Source organism: Nuphar pumila, chromosome 7 (assembly GCF_984573655.1).
Source record: "Nuphar pumila chromosome 7, dmNupPumi1.hap1.1, whole genome shotgun sequence".
In the NCBI taxonomy this organism is placed as follows: domain Eukaryota; kingdom Viridiplantae; phylum Streptophyta; class Magnoliopsida; order Nymphaeales; family Nymphaeaceae; genus Nuphar; species Nuphar pumila.
In genome coordinates this window covers 5,941,670-5,948,388 of record NC_143255.1, presented here as the reverse complement: position 1 = coordinate 5,948,388, position 6,719 = coordinate 5,941,670, and the positions used below count along the sequence as shown (strand labels likewise).

Here is a 6,719-nt window from a genome sequence, read left to right as displayed (position 1 = left end):
TTACTACACAATTGGTCAGACAAAGTTGGTTCACTTCGAGTTTCTTCCATCTCTTTGCCAAGGTTGGAAACAATTAATAGCACTGACCAATTAAACTAATTTGAAAGAACAAGGGGGATTCCAATTTTTAACATAGTGATTAAGTACAATCTTAACTCTAAAACCAGCCTTATTTAATTTAAGGCAAAGCATAAAACCTCACGTAATTGATATTTCCTCAAGGTCCCAACATTAAATAAGTTTGCTTTAAAGAATGTATGAGTTGGTGTGCTTAAAATAAACTGTGGGGGAGTGGCCACTTTCTTAAAAAGGGGAATTTCTTAATCTTCCGTGCGTTCTTCTCCATATTCTTCAACTGACAGGAACATCTTGAACTCCTAAAAAGAAAAAAGAGTGCTATGACAGTACTCTTATGAGGAACTCAGATATAAAATGCTCCTAGGCTGTTTTGTCACTAATGGTCAAAAGTGATGGCTTAAAGAGACATGGCCATTAATATTGTCGCTGTCTCAAAATGCAAAATAGTGCCAAGTTTATTGGATTATGCCACTTATTAGTCTTTACTTGAAGGATTTGTTCATTTGGTTAAGATTGAAGAATTTAAGTAATTTCTTTATACAAGACTATCTTCACTTTCATTAATGAGTTGCAAAAGTGCCTCTGAGTGCTGGTACACGTGAAGTAGTAACTCAAATAAATGTGATATATAAATATCAAATGTACCCATATTTGGTGCTGTTCTTGCAATAGCAAGTACGACTGAACACTGAATAACCTAGGATGGTTCGGGCCGTCCTCCATCAAAAGTATGGTAGACTTGGACCCGTGACACTTTGACCGAGTCTTGATAGAGAGGTTGGTCAAGTCTCAACTTAACCACGCTGCAAATGAGAAGCTTCTAACATGGCCCATGGTTATCTACACCTTAACCACGTTGCAAATGAGAAGCTTCTAGCATAGTGCATGATTATGTAATCTACTCAATATCATTCTTTTCTTTTGCTTGTATTTCAATTTAAAGAGTGAACTTGGCCCGACAAGACCCAGTTCATGAATGCCCAAACACCATTGGGGGGCCCTTGCTCTGTACTTTCTAATAAACAGTGACAAAAGTTTAAAATGGAAAAAAATAGCAGGTAATTCTCATGAGAAATTGAACATTATTGTTTGTTGACTCATGCTTTATTGACAAATATTGGCAAACATAAATAAATTAGAAACGTAAAAAATTAAATAAAATCATAAAAATAAAAAAGCATTTTTGTCCTAACATAGTGATATCATAATCAAATCATGATATTTTCACTTGAACAACAATATGTGCTTGCTTAGACGTCATTTATTTCATTATTTTCAAAATATCGCTCGATATTTTATTAGGTTCTCCAACTATGGGAAGTTTCCTCGAAGTGGAGAGGTGAACCCATGGACCAAGATGTTAGAAGTTGAACTGTAAACATGATGTCGATCAATTAGTTTCACATGCAAAAGTGGAGGTATTGGTCATTTTGGTAATGAGGAGGGGAGGTGGGGTGCTTGTGCTTGGAGAGAGAGAGAGAGAGAGAGAGAGAGGTCAGCATCTGACACCATTTCACCACCGCCACGCCACGCCTAACAATGCGCGTTACACTCGCTAGCCCGCCCGCCCCGGAATTATTGAGAGAAAAAAAGGGGAGATAGAGAGAGAAAAAGAGAGTTGGCCACCTCGCGTGCTTGGCTGCAGTGCTTGTGCTGCTCTGCCCATCCTCTTGCTTCTCCCTCATGTTTTTGGGGTCCAGTTTGTGCGTGAGAGGAGAGAGGTGAGAGAGCGACCCACCACTCATCCCTCGGTCCTTGTACCTCCACTTCTTCTAGATTATTTTCTCTTCCCATATTTTCTCATATTTGCTTACAATTGTTTCAGCTTCATCCTTTCCTCTTCACTTTACAAATACTCTCTCTCTACACACGCTCTGAAACCCTAAAAACAAAAAGAAAAAAATCTATCCTACCCACTATTTTATTCTCTCTCTTGTTTTCATTTTCATTTTCCATTTTGTGGGTGCCTTGATTTGTGTTGGTAGGAGTGCTACTACAGTGTTTGAACCTTTACCAAGTCTATGTAGATTAAGCTCTCTCTCTCTCTCTCTCTCTGAGGATTCTTCTAGGAATCTGCACATGGGTGTTTCTCTTGCTGATCTGTGGATAAGGCTTCGGTTTGTGGAGTGAGAATATGATGATGGTGACGGGGAACTGGTTGTATTTTTGAATTTTTCCTCAAAGAATACAAGGAGAGAAGTTTGCCTCATCAGATAGACTGCAGAAGTGTAGAATTCTAGAGTTGGTCTTCCTTTCTGCCTGCATGCAAGAGAAGACAACAGAAAACAATTGCTCCTAACCCTCAATTAAAAGGTATCTAATTTCTGGCCTCCCTATTCTCTCTTCTTAAATCCATGTATTTATATTACCTAATCCGCTTTCAGTATGATCTATTCTTTGCTTTTAATTCTACTTTGTCATGTTGTGATATCATGCCTCTGTGAGATTCATCCTTAAAAAAAAATTGGGTTTTCTTCCAAACATGAATCTGTGTTGTTATTTTATCTACTTCCCCATCCATGTGATAATTGATTCTTCTGTTTTGAGATGGGTATCTGATTGTTGGTTTTCTTTCATTCTTTTTATTTCTTTCACAAAGGAAAACATTACCAAAAAGGATGCAGGATAGAGTAGCAGGAGGACTAAATCTGAAACCCCCAGATGAGATATTAGACACCCTACAAGATAGAAGAGTGAAGCCCCAAGCTGAACAACCACAGAAATGCCCAAGATGTGACTCATTAAACACCAAGTTTTGCTATTACAACAACTATAGTCTCTCCCAACCTAGGTTTTTCTGCAAGACCTGTAGAAGGTACTGGACTAAAGGAGGAACACTAAGAAATGTTCCTGTTGGTGGGGGTTGTAGGAAGGGAGGGAAGCGCCCAAAGAGAGCCATACCTAACACTCCCAATCCTTCCACCCACCAAGATGATGAGCCTAATTTCCCCATCCCAAACCTTAGTGCAATTAGACCGCAATTCTTCATGGACCACTCATCCACAGGCATCTCAGGCACCACAGATCTGAAGTTCTCTGCAGGGTTACCTTCCTTGTCAAGCTTGGTCGGACTCCCACAATTTAGCCATGGCCTTAGTATAGGTGAATATGGCACCATTTTCAGCCCGCGCCACACATCGATGATACCAACTCCTGCACCACTGCTACCACATCAAGCCTCACCCTTGACAACACCAGAAGGATACATGAATGGCAATGATCAACAATGGAGGATTGGTGATGCTGCCCATGGTTCCATGGCCAAAGATGGATTGCTTCACTTGCTACCCCCTTTCGCATCTACCGCGATCGGGTTGTCATCTGGCACCGGAAATCTTTCAGCTACCAATGTGGCTCCTGTTCTGAAGTCCGAACGACAGACGGTTTATGAGAGCGGCGCCGCCTCAGGTGGTGTTGGCTACTGGAACAGCGGCGGGTCTTCATCTGTAGGTGGGCAATGGCCAGATTTTTCAGGGTATGGCTCCTCCAATTCGTTTCTATAACCATCTAATCTTAATTTGTATTCCCATTTCCATCTGCAATTCTTGTTCCTTTTGTGTGCTTCTTCTGGTTAGAGAGTTATAAAATACCTTTTCTAGTTCATTTATTTAGATTGTCTTCTTCAAATTGCTATGAGCAGCAGCTTTATAGTAATAAGAACTACAGTGATAGCTAGCATGATGGCAATAGTGATGAGGTGAAGCTTTTATCATATGGTTGGGCTACTTTCCTTTTGAAGTTGGATTCATGTTATGTAAATACTGAAAGGGAGTGTGAGGAATAACACACCAACAGACATTTACTAGATCTTTTTTGCTGTTTGGTGTTCCTATTTACACTTTCTTTTGTTCTGATATAGCTATAAGTTGTCACATTAACCCTTGTCGTACAATGGTGATTTATTTCTGCATTATTTTTTTCTTTCTTTTTTCAAATGGACTTGTTGAGATTGAAGGTAGATGGTGAGTTCTTTCTTTGTGTCTTATTAATCCGAGATTGTGGACGATACTTCCTGGCTGTTACAGTCAAAAGTGAGAGAGAGAGAGGTGAGCACCGGAATCCGGTCGGCTTTTTCATTGCTGGTTGCTGACATAGGGAAACGCACAGCAGCAGCCATAGAAGGATTTTGACTGTCATCAGACTGAGGGCGTATGAATAAATGCACCAGCCCACCGCCACCACTCTGCTTTTCCCATGATTAATCACTTCTTTCTTTCACATTTATATCATAGCCGCATCTCATTTATATGTAATTTTTTTCCTTTTTGTAAGTATATATATATATATATATATATATATATATATATATATATATATATAGAGAGAGAGAGAGAGAGAGAGAGAGAGAGAGAGAGAGAGAGAGAGCTCACCTTAGGTGCGCAGCTACTTACGGGACGCTGCTAGCTGTCCATGACATTCCCGGATGGACGGCTAGCGCAAAAGTGCCAAAAAAACGCTGAAAAGCGTTTTTTCTGCTTTTTATGAATTAGGGGCGCTCGAAAAGCGGTGCTAAAACCTGTTTTTTTGCGTTTTGTATGCTGTTTCATCATTTTTTTGGCAGAAAAAATGCTGAGCGTCCATCACGCCCATGATGGACGTTCAGCAGGGTCCTGCAGTTAACTGCACACCAAAGGATTGCACAGCTACCACTCTCTCTCTCTCTCTCTCTCTCTCTCTCTCTCTCTCTATATATATATATATATATATATATATATATATATATATATATATATATATATATATATATATGAGTGCTTCTATGGTGGTTGTGTACTAAGCTCTATGCAGCATATTCTATTTATTATTTTTATTTTTTATGTGTTAAAAGTCGACTAAATATGATGTTTTGTACCATTTTCAAACTACTCTTATTTTCAAGAATTGTGTCATTGCTTTTTACTGTCTCAAAAGTAGAATCTTTTAGTGTATTAAACATGATAAAACCTTCTAATATAATAAATAAAATCATGTTAAAAACATCTGTATCGTTAAAATTCCAATTTGGTAGCTAGATCTATAAAATAAAAAATAAAGTATGTACCACCATATGGTATTATGGTACAAAACTACAAATATTCTCTTTTTATACACAGTAACATTTGACCACGTTTTCATAATGTTCGAGTGAGTTTGTTTTCTCATTTTTTTGTTGTTTTTCATGAAACCAATGTTATCAGTATCGGTGCATATCTGCCTGTATTGGCCGATACACATAGTATCGGCAGAAAATAGATACCTTCACCCTTGAATCTGCTATTTTTTAATAAATGTAAAAAAACACTTTTTTTTAATGGTTTTAACAAGTCACTTTATGATTGTCATGCAGTATTTTATTATTAGTTTTTGGCCGAATTACAGAACTATTCATTTGAGTATTGGTATCGGCTCATATAGCTGAATCGGTGGCCAAACGATTCAGGGTCGATACCGATACTGACAACATTGCATGAAACTAAGCTTAAATGGTTTGGTCTCATTATTATATGTTGACAGAATTTTATGAGGCTTCAAAAATCAACTGCTTAATGTGTAAGATTTTCTTGACTTGTAAATTTTTTTTTTTTGTTAAACATGATTCAAGAGTTGAGCTCTAGTATTTGGACAATCTTTTTTTTTTTTGAGAAGAAGCAAAGCAAGTATTTGGACAATCTTGAACACATCTATGAGGTCCGATCGGGTCAACACAACCTTCACTTATGATTTCCAACTCACTCGAACGGTCAGGTCGTCATGACTCAATGTTACCCCATATATATGTATGAAAATAATTTTGACTATATATTCGACAACACTCTTTACCGAGAATTCGTAGGTATGAAATTTATGTGACCAATCTAAACCCAAATATGTATTATGCACATTTCATTTGTTAGGAAAAACACTTTGGATCAGGTGGATGGTTGATTTTTGAATTCCTTAAAAAATATATGCTTACAAGCACAATGGAAGCATCAGCCACAATTTTTCACATATATGATGTTGGTATGGTTTTATCATAAAACAAATCAAGAAAACATAAAAAAAAAAATAGAAAAGGTTCCAATTAGACAGTACGGTACAGTGAGGTGTATTGTATTGTATGTATCTCTTTGGTAGAAGAAAAGAATAGGTGTAACTGATCCACATGGGGGAATGAGAAGTGTGATGTTTCCAAGGCGAAGCATATATATCTGAGATGTCATATTAGGAGTGTTGGTTTTATAAATGCAGTAAGAGTGGGTAGAATTTGCGTTTCTCGAGGGGATGGAGGGAGGCATGTCTGCTAGTGTACGGCATCAGATACTACCATACCATGTGGTGCTTCTTACAATAAAGCACCGGAATGGTATGCTCTAGACAATGAATATGTGAACGAACCAAGAATCTCTCGGCTGTTGTACATCGAAGAGAGAGAAAAAGAGTGCCGGCGATTCGGCTGCTGTACAATCCAATGTCATCAGAATCGGTTTTTGAATCAAATCGGTTTAAAATAAACTTGAATCCGTCTGATGATACACCCTACTCTCTCTCTCTCTCTCTCTCTCTCTCGCGCGCGCCCTCGATAATATATATATATATATATATATATATATGATAGTATTGCACTGTTTCTGCCTTTGTCCCCTCAAAATCACAGTTTTTTGGTATTTTTTCTTACATCT

General features: G+C 38.0%; 1 long non-coding RNA gene across 1 annotated transcript; it reads left to right on the top strand.

Annotated features, from left to right (window-relative positions):
* Positions 1-1,706: 1,706 nt before the first annotated feature.
* On the top strand, positions 1,707-4,013 carry LOC149830987 (uncharacterized). The gene is made up of 2 exons (XR_016432976.1): positions 1,707-2,391; positions 2,678-4,013. It is a non-coding gene; the product is annotated as an uncharacterized LOC149830987 (long non-coding RNA).
* Positions 4,014-6,719: the final 2,706 nt, after the last annotated feature.